Source organism: Gossypium arboreum, chromosome 9 (genome assembly GCF_025698485.1).
Source record: "Gossypium arboreum isolate Shixiya-1 chromosome 9, ASM2569848v2, whole genome shotgun sequence".
Classification (NCBI taxonomy): domain Eukaryota; kingdom Viridiplantae; phylum Streptophyta; class Magnoliopsida; order Malvales; family Malvaceae; genus Gossypium; species Gossypium arboreum.
Genome location: NC_069078.1, coordinates 7317765 through 7329703, shown reverse-complemented (window position 1 = coordinate 7329703; position 11939 = coordinate 7317765). Strand labels below are relative to the sequence as shown.

The 11939-nt window shown below is 27.6% G+C and overlaps 1 long non-coding RNA gene across 1 annotated transcript; it reads right to left on the bottom strand.

Annotated features, from left to right (window-relative positions):
* Positions 1 to 10302: 10302 nt before the first annotated feature.
* Positions 10303 to 11527, bottom strand: LOC128280626 (uncharacterized). The gene is made up of 2 exons (XR_008270720.1): positions 11470 to 11527; positions 10303 to 10557 (listed from the first exon to the last, which is right to left on the bottom strand). It is a non-coding gene; the product is annotated as an uncharacterized LOC128280626 (long non-coding RNA).
* Positions 11528 to 11939: the final 412 nt, after the last annotated feature.

Here is an 11939-nt window from a genome sequence, read left to right as displayed (position 1 = left end):
GCCTTTTTTTTAATTTTTTTTTTTAAAATAATTAAATTTTAAAAAAATTTTTTTTTTTTAAAAAAAAACCCAAATTTTAAAAAAACCAACCCTTCCAAAATTTTTAAAAAGGGGTTTTTTAAAGGGGGCCCAAATTAAATTTCCCCCCCCCTTTTTTCCAAAAACCCCCAAAAAAAGGCCCCCAAAAAAAAAATTTTTTTTTTCCCGGAAAAACCCCCGGGGGAAAAAAATTTTTTTTAAAATTTTCCCCAAAATTTCCCTTTTTAAAAAAATTTTCCCAAATTTTTTTTGGGGGGTTTTTTTTAAAAAAAAAAAAAACCCCCTTTAAAAAACCCAAAAAATTTTTTTCCCCCCAAAAAATTTTTTTTTAAAAATTTTAAATTTTTAAAAAATTTTTTTAAAAAAAAAATTTTTTCCCCCCAAAAAAAATTTTTAAAAAACCCCTTTTTTTGGGTTTTTAAAAACCCTTTTTTTTTCCCAAAAAAATTTCAAAAAAACCCCCGCCTTTTTTAAAAAAAATTTTTAAAAAAACCCCAAAAAAAAAATTTTTTTTTTTGGGTTTTTTCCCCCGGGATTTTTCCCAAAAAAAATTTTCCCCCTTTTTCCCAAAATCCTTTGAAAAAAATTTTTTTTTTTTCCTTTTCCCAATAAACCCCCCCCCCCCCAAAAAAAATTTTTTTCAAAAACCCCCGGGAAATTTTTTTTTAAAAAAAAATTTTCCCCCAATTTCCAAAGAAAATTAAAAAAATTTTTTTTTAAAAACCCCGAAATTTTCCCCTTTTTTTTTTTCCCCCCAAAAAATTTTTTTCCCCCTTTTTAAAGCAAACAAAAGGGGGAATTAAAATTTTTTTTTAAAAAAAAAAAAAATTAAAATTTTTGGGGAATTGGAATTTTTTTTAATTTTAAAACTTCCCCGGGAAAATCCCCAAACCCCCCCTTTTTTTTTTAAAAAAAAAAAACCCCCCCTTCCTTTAATTAACCCCCTTTTTTTTTAAAGTTTTTTTTAACCTTTTTTTTTTTTAAAAATTTCTTTTTTTTTAAAAAAAAATTCCAAAATTTGGGGAAAAAATTAAAAACCCCAAAAAAAATTTTTCCCCCAAAAAAAAAAAGCCTAAAAAAATTTTTTTTGGGAATTTTGGGGGCCCTTTTCCCCCCCCAAAAAAAAATTTCCCAAAAAAAAAAACTTTTTTTTTTTCCCTTTTCTTTTTTTTGCCCAAAAAATTTTTTTTGGGGGAAAGGAAAACCCCAAAATTTCCCCCAAAAAAAAAAAAAAAAATTTTTTCCCCCCCCCCCAAGGCCCCCCCCCGGGGCCCCCCCCCCCCCAAAAAAAAAAAACCCAAAAAAAAAATTTTTTCCCCCCGGGGAAAAAATTTTGGGTTTTTTTTCCCTTTTAAAAAATTCCAAAAAAACCCCCCCAAAAAAAAAATTTTATTCCCCAAACCCCCCTTTTTTTTTTTTCCCCCCCCAATTTTTTAAAATTTCCCCCCCTTTTTTTTAAAACCCATTTCCCCCCCAAAAAAAAATTTTTTTCCAAAAAATTTTTTTTTTTTTTTTTAATTAAAAAATTTCCCTTTTTTTCCCAAAAACCCCCCCTTTTTTTTTAAAATTTTTAAGGAAATTTTTTTTTTTTCCCCCCAAAAAAAAAAAATTCCCCCTTTTTTTATTTTTTTAAAACCCAAAAAATTTTTTAAAAATTTCCAAAAACCCCCAACCTAAAAAATTTCCAAAATCCAAAACCCCCTTTTTTTTCAAATTAAAAAAAATTTTTTTTTTTTAAATTCAAAATTTTTTTCTTTTTTTTTTAAAAAAAAAACCCCCCAAAACCCCCCCCCAAAAAAAAAAAAAAACCCCCCCAATTTAAATTTTTTTAAAACCCCCAAAAAAAACCCCCCAAACCCCGGGGGTTTTTTGAAAATTTTTTTTTTTAATTTAAATTTTTAAAAAAATTTTTAAAAAAAATTAAAAAAAATTTTTTTAAAACCGGGGGCCCCCCCGGGGGAAACCCCGGGGGGGTTTTTTGGTTTTAATTTTTTTGCCCCCCCAAACCTTTAAACCCGGGGTTTTTTTTCCCCCCCTTTGGGAAATTTTATTTTTCCCTTGAAAAAAAATTTTTTTTTTTCCCCCCCCAATTTCCCAAAAACCCTTTTTTTTAAATTTCCCCTTTTTTTTTTTTAAAAAAACCCCCCTTTAAAATTTTAAAAACCCCAAAAACCCCTTTTTTTTGGGGGGAAAAAAACCCCCCTTTTTTTTAATTTTTTAGCCCAAATTTTTAAAATTTTTAAAACCAACAAAAAACCCCAAACCCCAAAATTTTTGGGGGGAAAAAAAAAAAATTACCCTTTTAACAATTTTAAAAATTTTTTAAAATTAAAAAATTTTTGCCTTAAAAAAAAAATTTGGAAAATTTAAAATTTTTTTTTTTTTAAAAAAAATTTTTAAAAATTTTGAAAAACCCTTTTTTAAAAAAATGTTTTTTTTTTTCCTTTTAAATTTAAATTAAATTTTTTTTTTTTGTTAAAAAATTTTTTTTTTTAAAACCCAAGGGGTTTTTTTTAAAAAAAAAAAAACCCCCCAAAATTTGGTTAAGGGGAATTTTAAAGGGAAAAAATTTTTTTGGGGTTTTTGGGAAAATTTTTAAAGGATTAAAAATTTTTTTTAAATTTAAAAATTTTTTTTAAAAATTTTTTCCCCATTCCCAAAAATTTTTAAAAAAAAAAAAAAAAAAAAATTTTTTTTTTTTAAAATTTTTAAATTTTTTAAAATTTTTTTTAAAAAAAAAATAAAATTTAAATTTAACCCCCCTTTTTAATGGGTTAAAAAAAAACTTTTTAAAAATTTAAATTTTTTTTCCCTATTAAAAAAAAGGGCCCTTATTTTTTCCCCCCAAAACCCAAAAAAAACCCCAAACCAAAATTTTTAAATTTTTCCAAAAAAATTTAAAAATTCCCCCAAAAAAAAAAAAAATTTTTTAAAATTTTTTAAAAAAAAATTAAAAAAAATTTTTAAAAAAATCCCCTTTTTAAAACCCAAAAAAAAAACCCCAAAATTTGGGGGGTTTTTAAAGGGGTTTTTTTTTTTTAAAAAAATTTTCCAAAATTTTTAAACCAAATTTTAAAAAAAATTTAAAAAAAAAAAAAATTTTTAAAATTTTTTTTAAAAAATTTACTTTTAAATTTAAATTTTAAATTTTAAATTTTCCCTTTTCCCAAAAAAAAAAAATTTTTTTTTTTAATTTTAAAAAAAATTTTTCCTTTTTAAAACCTTTCAATTTTTCCCTTTAAAAATTTTAAATTTAAATTTTTAAAAACCCAAAAACCAAAAAACCCCCAAAAATAAATTTTTTAAAAAAAAAATTTTTCCCCCCAATTTAAAAAAAAAAGTTTTTCCCCTTAAATTTTTTTTCCCCTTTTTTTTTCCCAAATTTTTTAAAATTTTTTTTTTAAAAATTTAAATTTAAAAAAAATTTTTTTTTCCTTTTTTAAAATTCCCTTTTTAAAATTTAAAAAAAAATTTTTTTTTTTTTTTTTTTTTAAAAAATTTTTCCAAAATTTTTTTTTTTTTTCCCAAATATTTTAAAAATTTTTTTTCTTAATTTTTAAAAAAATTTAAAATTAAAAATTTAAATTTCAATTTAATTTTAATTTTTTTTTTTTTTCCCAAATTTTTTTTTTAAAAAAATTTTTTTTTTTTTTTAAAAAAAATATGGCTTTACAAGCCTATAAATAGACATAGTCTATTCCTTTTGTATTGATTCAAATTTTTGACATAGTGAATTTTCTTCTCCTCTGCCCGTGGTCTTTTTCCCGAAAGGGTTTCCACGTAAAATTTGTGTGTTTCTTTATTTTTTTATTTCTTTATTTAATTTTTTTCACAATATCCATGTGTATATATTTTAACCCTTGGTTGTTAAGTGACTTATGGTGGAATGGTAGCTTGTGATTACCATTTGGATATTTGTTGATGTGGTTGGATTAATATGTTAATTAATGGTAGCTAGCGTTTGGTATTTTTGTAAAATGGAAATGGTCATTATGTGTGATTGAGTAAGAATGTTGTGCTTGATAAAATGGATGTTAGTGTGTTGGTATGTTTAAGCTATTATGAAATATATGAATATGGTAGTTTTTTATGGATTACTTTGATGTTTGAATTGTGGTGTCAATGAAGGCATATTGGTTAGGCACATAAGTTGATTGTGTATTGATATGTTTTGGCTTGTTTAGGCACATTTTGGATGAGTTTTATTGTTGGTTATTGCTTAGCTTGGATCCCCAAGCATTTGGATGTGAAATGACTTGTTTTTTAAGGTAGTTTTGTGTACACACGGCCTATAACATAGGTTGCCACCCACACGATCAAATGACGCGACCATGTGATCCTTTAAATTTTTGTAAGGGATTTGTCCACAGGTCACAGTGAATTACATGACCTAACGACACGGCCATGTGATCTTAACTTCGAATTGTACACGAGCATATGGAGTAACCACACGGGTATGTAGAGTAGCCACACGACCATGTTTAGGGCCACACAAGCTGGCCTCTGTCACACGGCCGTGTGACCCCTGTTTACACTTTTTACTCAAAATTTCCTAGAATTTTCAATTTAACCCAAAATTGATCTCGATTTATTTTAAATGTTCCGTAAGCTCGATTTAAATCTCAATTTAATTAAAAAGTATGGAAATAATTGATGATGAATTATTTTTGCTATGTTTGATTTAGAATATGAATTATATTAAAGTTTTGCAACTATAACAACTTGTAGCTCGGAACGGTGACCAACCAAATATAGGGTGTTACAAATATATACTTTATAATATGATGTAGGACTTGTACTAAACTTTAACCAAATATAGGGTGTCACAAATATATACTTTAATGCTTCAATGTGTGTGTTTTTAAAATCAAGCAAACAACTTAATCCAATAAAAAAAACTTACATATAGACCGAATTCTTGGGAATATTAAAAAAATCTCATATCAAATTTTTAAAAATAATTATATCAAATTCATTATAAAAATAAGAAAATTAAATTATGTTAAATTAAAATAAAAAATTAATTAATTAGCCATTAGTATCGTAGCAAATGACTTGCATTGTTTACATTATGTCCATATATACCTTCTCCCTTCTTTTCGAGATAAAAAAATACGAAGCTTAAAACCTAAATTATAATATAATAGAAAAACCAAAACCATAATTTCACCGAAATAAGACAGGCAAACTAAAGCAAATGTGAAACCAACAACTTGATTGTCATAATTTATTCAAATTTGCGTCGATCAACTAAAAGCTTATTCCTGTCTTAAACTCTAAAAACAAGTCTGAAAAACGTTTAATTGGTGAGTTGTTTTAAAACGAAAAATCATTAGTAATTTCAAGGTCCCTACTCATAGATCTTCCTCTCCAATACCCAAGACAAGATATCTCCTCATTTGGACTTGATAGGCCGCATATTTAGTCTTTTAATTGATTTGTTAAATTTTGATTAAACTAAGGACATGTTTAGATTACCTATTAATATAAGCTATCTTTCTGCATTATGATTCGACCACGTAATGTTGTTTAATATTAGTTTAAATGTTAGATAATCAATAAATCAATATTTGTTTTCATGTTTCTTTATGTGCAAAAATCATTTCAAGATACTATAAAAAAAGTATTAATAATATTGATGGATTTTTATTAAATCAAATTGTTCAAAAACTTTCAAATACATAGACGAAATCACTACACGAACGGCACTAGATTTTAACATGAACGTGAAGAAAATAATCATAGTAATACCATGTAAAAGTATTTGTACCTCTTGTATGTCCCCGATACATTGGATTGAAGTTAACGTAGGTAGAAGTTCCATGTTGTTGCGCCCGAGATGCACTCATGGTATTGCTGAAATGATGTTGATTATTATCAGAATCAATAGGGCATAGTTGCATGTTCCCCATTTGATCATTAAGTTCCTGTTCAACATCCTAGAATGATGATAAACAAAGGTGGCTAGGGTATCTGATCCTACCACAGTGAAGGCACATCTTGCATAGCTGCTCGTATCGAAATGAAACCCAAATCTCTAGTCCGTCCTTACGTTGTAGGAAACAACCTGGTAGGAGCAAGAGCCAAGGATTCATATGTACCTTAACGCGCATGAAGCCAATGTTACGAGGTTCCACCTCTTGCCAATCTATGCCAGAGGATTTGGTTTTTCAAATAGAAGTATGAATTATAGCATCCATCAATAGCAGCAGCAAACGTACGCTTCTTGAAAACATTCATGCATAGCTTGCAATACTAACATTAATAGACTTTGAAAAATTCACTCATCTTTTAATCTTGTTTTCCAAAGAAAAAAAAAACTATCATCTTCAAAATTTAGTAAAAACCAGAATTTTAAATTTTAAAAGTAGTTCAAAATTTGATAAAAAATTAATTAAAAAAAAATAGGGAGAGAGAGAGAGGGAGAGTTGAACTTGATATGGCGATGAAGAAGCAAAATTAGTTGTGGATCAATATTAGATAACGAGAGGAAAATATTAAACATAAGAGTTGAACTCGATCACCTTTAAAATATTTATCATTGTTTATGAGTTTAAAAACCTTTTTAAAACAAATCCTAAATTTTTCTTGAACAACACGATAATGGAATCAATAAATAAATCATAAGAGTTTATTCTTAGGGATTATGAAATATTGACAGCAAAAAGAATAAAATTTTTATTAAAAACTGAGGATTTTAAGCATAATAATTTTAGTAATTTTAAAATAAAAAATTGAAATGATGATAATACCAAAGAAGAGATGGGAATTAAAATTAAATGACGATTTTAATCATACTATTTTTAGCCAAAAAAAACAAAATAAACTGAAATAAGAGTTGGTTTTATATATTATATAAGTTTGGAAATTTTGATGGTATGAATAAAAGTTAGTATAATGATAAATTTAGTTTTTAAGATTTATGTAATTTGTCAATTTAGTTTTATTTTTTGAGTTAAATTTGATAATTGTTTTTCAAAAGTGTCAATATAACATCTCACCTCAAAAAAGAAGAAAAGAATATTTATGGTAGAAGTCTTTGAATAAGTTATTTATAAATAAATAGTAGTATAAGAAATTGTGATTGTTTTTAAAAGAAACTGACATACATGACAACATATAGAATAATTAGTAGAAGCATGTGCTTAAGTCAAAATTTGATATCGATTTTAGGGACTAAATTGAATAAGTTGAAAAGTATTAAAATTAAAGTGCAATTATATTATTTTTGTTTTGATGGAAATGACTTAATGACAATTTTACCATTACTTTAAAAAATCAATGGTTTTATGATGACATTTAAATAATTATTATAAGTATTATTATAATATAAATAAAAGATAGTTCATCTTTCTTTACTTTACTTTTTTATTCACGAACGCTGGGGAGGAAAAAAAATATTTCATGATTTTTCTTCAGATTCAAGCATAAGGTATAATTTTTCTTCAAATTTTCATAGATTTTGAATTTTTGAAGTCATTTTTACACACATATATATATATATATATATATATATAATAGTTTTTTTTTATAACGTATATTGAAAGTTGTCATTAAAGGACATGGATGGAAGTTTAGAAAACTTAAGTGAAGCTGGTATATTTTTGGATAGGAAATTATTAGACGAAGAGTTCTAGCTTGTTAGAAGTGTGAAAAAGAAATAAAAATGGATGGAAAGTTTACTTGGTACATTTGGCCATGGTAAAGGGGAAGTAGAAAACATTGATCACTTTGTGTAATATTGATGCTAAATGATAGCTTGTGAAGCAGTGAGTATTCTGGTGAAGATAGAATTGAAAACAAATAATCGAGTTGAAATATATGCGAATTTCGAACGAAGAAACTTAAGTTGTCAACTGAATTAACCATACATATTTAAGCTTGTTTTTATTAGTTTTAGAATGAGAATGGATAAATGACATTGTTTCGTATTTAATTGCTCTTATTATAGCTAAAAACCAAGCGAGCATCTTGAAGGAGAAAGGCGAAGAGGAGTAAAGCGATTGAACCTTCGATTTGTGCTAATATTTTATTTTCATTACATAAAGCTTTAGAATATTTAGTTTACTATGACTAGTTATATTTATTTTATTTTATTTTTATGAGTTTCGAATGAGCTTAAATGATTTAGTTAATATTTATAAAATTATGTATTGAGATGAAAAATATGTTTCTCAAATGATTAAATTAGGAAATTCATGGTTATGATTTAAATTTGGGTATTATGATTTTAGACGATTGAGTAAGAAAATGTTTAATAAGTTTTGAATTGGAAGTCTAATTTTATAGTAGGAGATATGTGATTTGAACATGAAACGAAATTGAAATGAGAATTATATGAAAATGGAATTAAATGGATCATGAAATTTGGTTTTACCCTATTTCACTAAGTTAGACAAGCTCTTATCACAACGACATTGTTTCGTATTATGTAATTTATGGTCTAATTAGTTGTTTATTATCTATTTACTAAAGTAACAGTTGTTGTTGTGATAATTATCGAATGCTTAGTTGCATGAAAGATTATTATTGAGATTAGAATGTATCGGAAAGTATAAGGGGCCTATGTGAACTTGGTAAATAGTTAGAACACAAATGACAAGTCATTAGGAAGAAGCAGAATTTGAGTTGGTGTATTTGTAAAAGGCCTTAGGCCTAGCAGGCTTTGAGCCAGTGTATTTGTATTAGGCCTTGGCCCTAGCAGGTTTTGAGTCAGTGAATAATTATATCGGGTACTTCGTACCTATAGCTTGAGGTCAAACATGTGTTGCGGAGTCTCTGAAGCTTGAAGTGTTGATTAATGTCCTAGAGTTGACACGTTTGGATATTTCTCTTCCACATATCCGAAGTGATTTACTATTATTCTCCGGGCCAATTGATTGTTTATGTATCATATCATGATTTAATAATTTGGTGAATTGATGGTGTAAATGTTACAGGTTGAATTTTTTTTTTTTTTGCAAAGTCAGTGAAAAACAAAAGGGATTGTCAAGAACAATCCAAACAAGTTCAATCACAGTTTTAAGAAAAACGAATAAAACAAAACAGCCTAGAAAAAACTACTTAGCAGACAAAAAAAAAATTCAATATCAGACTTCCCCGTTGTACACTGCTACAGAAAACAACAGACCACCCCAGCATCATTCACTCTGCTTCAGCAGCACATCACCAAGCAGCTTTAAAGAATTCTTCATCCATGGTAGCTAAGGAAGTTTTTTGCTTCATTCGATCTGTTCATCAAGCTTTAAACATTTTCTCCCAATTTATACCTTCACCACGCTAATCTCTACCACATCGAATCATTTGTCTCTGCTAAAATTGAAGGAATCGCCACATCATACAAACCTCAACATGTGATTTCAATTCAAACCTCAGCCACTACCAAAAACTACCTCCCAAAATCACGAACAACTTCCCAAAACGTCCACGAATGACTATGTCAATATTACAGCCAATCTGATACAATGATTGAATTCCATTCCATAATTAAAACAACCTACTCCTTCCAAATCAACACATAAACCATCACTACAACCTCATTAATTGCCATTAGGATTGCCTTTCCATGACCTCCATCGCACAACAACCGAAACTAAAGCCAAAAGACATCCAGAGAATAAAAACCACCCCCTAATCGAACCGTAACCAATACCCCATTACAAGGCACAAACACAATCAAAACAACCCTAGCTGTATTAAATTGAACCCAACCCACCGAAGAATGATCCCAAACAAAACCCGAATCCTCCTCCACCCACACAACAATTCACCAACCAAACATCTCCAATTACTCCAACTAAAACCTCTTAGGCAAAACCTACTCACAATGAACATAAAACAACCATGAGCAGTAAACCAACCAAAATGAAAGTCAAAAATTCTACTCCTATTCAGACAACAACACCCAAAATGTAACACCCCCTAACCCCAAACCGTTACCGAAACGAGGTTATGAGGCATTACCGGACATATCAGAAAACTTACGAATAATTTACAATTAATATAACTTTCATAGTATAATATAATAATTAAGTCCCTATCTTGAACTCTCGAAGTTCAAACACGTATTAAAAGTAGAACGGGACTTGTTCGAGTATTCCAAATTTTTTTTTTTAAATTTCGGCAGCATTTCTGCTTATTTTTACCTAAAGCTCCTGCAAATTCAAACCAAAACAACCAACACCAATATTTCACATTCATATAACTAATATTTATATCATTAACAAAATTTTAACTTAATAACTATCATAGCATCATTCAAAATTGATTAAAAACTTCATTCATTTAACAACTTAATGTTCATGTATCAAAATATCATGTACTTTCCTTACCATTTCATTTAACCATCTAAATTTTATAATTCATCCTTCACTACCCAAAGTAATATACATATTCAAGTGACTAAACAACACCTATGTACATGCCACCTTTACCCAAAAGAAAAATATACATCACCAAATTTGTGTTGGAGTCGGGATTGTTCTAGATGCTGAGCCGGGACACTTGACTTCTACTAACCTGCGCACGGAAGCAACCGTACGCTGAGTATGGATATACTCAGTGATATTACTATAAATCAAGACTATTTAACATTAATAAATTACAAACATCAACCATAAATTTTATAATTATTTAAACTACTTTTATATATAATTATTTTACTTCATAAATCTTAAATTTATAATTCATTTTTCTCATACTAACTCAATTCATAATTTAATTCATACATTCTTTCTCGTACTTTTCAATAGTGCTAAAACAAATTATCTCATTTTCAAAATTTCATTTCAATTATTTACCCTATTAACAAAGCTCGGATTATGACAGATACGCGGATTTCCACCCAAACACACCAGAATATCCAACCCAAACACACCCGGAATATTGTAAATCCTCCATAACACACCAGTATAATATATCCTCCCAAACACACCAATAAGGCATTAAATGCCTATTCGGGTAAACCGAAGTATATAATAACAGAAACATCTTCTTGGCCGAACTACAATCTCTTCATCACATCACAAATCCACTGGCATGCCATTTGTATCGAATCTAGTCCGACAAGTTAATAGGGTATTATTTTTCTTTTTCTAATTTCAATTTCATTTACACAAAAATTTTCAGTACTCATTCAATTCAAATATCTATTATCTTAATTCATATACAAATTAATTTTCACACAAGTGTATACCATCAACACCATACATTTGTCACAATTTATTTATTTTCAATCAATACACTTTTCAAATAATCACATATTCCATAATTCACTTATTCAATTCAATTTGATTCAATTTGTATCACTTTCATTTTCACTCAATATTCATATCAATTTCACATACTTACCTCAAGTCTTACTTACTATTCATAACAATTAAAAATTCAGCAATCAATAATAATTAAAATTCGAATTATAGTAATACACACCGTAATTCTCCCGTTTTAGTCCTCGATGACTTTCTCCTTTCCTTTCGATGCTGATGCTTCAGGTTCTTTGTTGGCTACGAAAATAATAGTAATTTACATTATTATTTACAGCATTAATTATAATAAATAATTAAATTTCTAAACAACTCCTACCTTATTCCCAATTTAATCCTAACTAAACTTAATAATTTTCTTAATCCAATTCACTCTCTTTTTCTATTCAAATTTTGTCTAAACTTATATTTAACTATAAAATTTCCAGCATATTTCCCTAATTTCGAAATTTCTTCAATTTAGTCCCTACAACATAAAACTTATAGCTTAGTTTACAATTTAATCCCTTAATCAATTCTAACTTAGAATTCATTCAATTAAATCCCTAATTCCATAATTTTTCCAACATGAACCCTACTTGGAAACATATGAACTCTTGAACTATGAACTTAATTTCATCAAAATCTTGTTTCAAA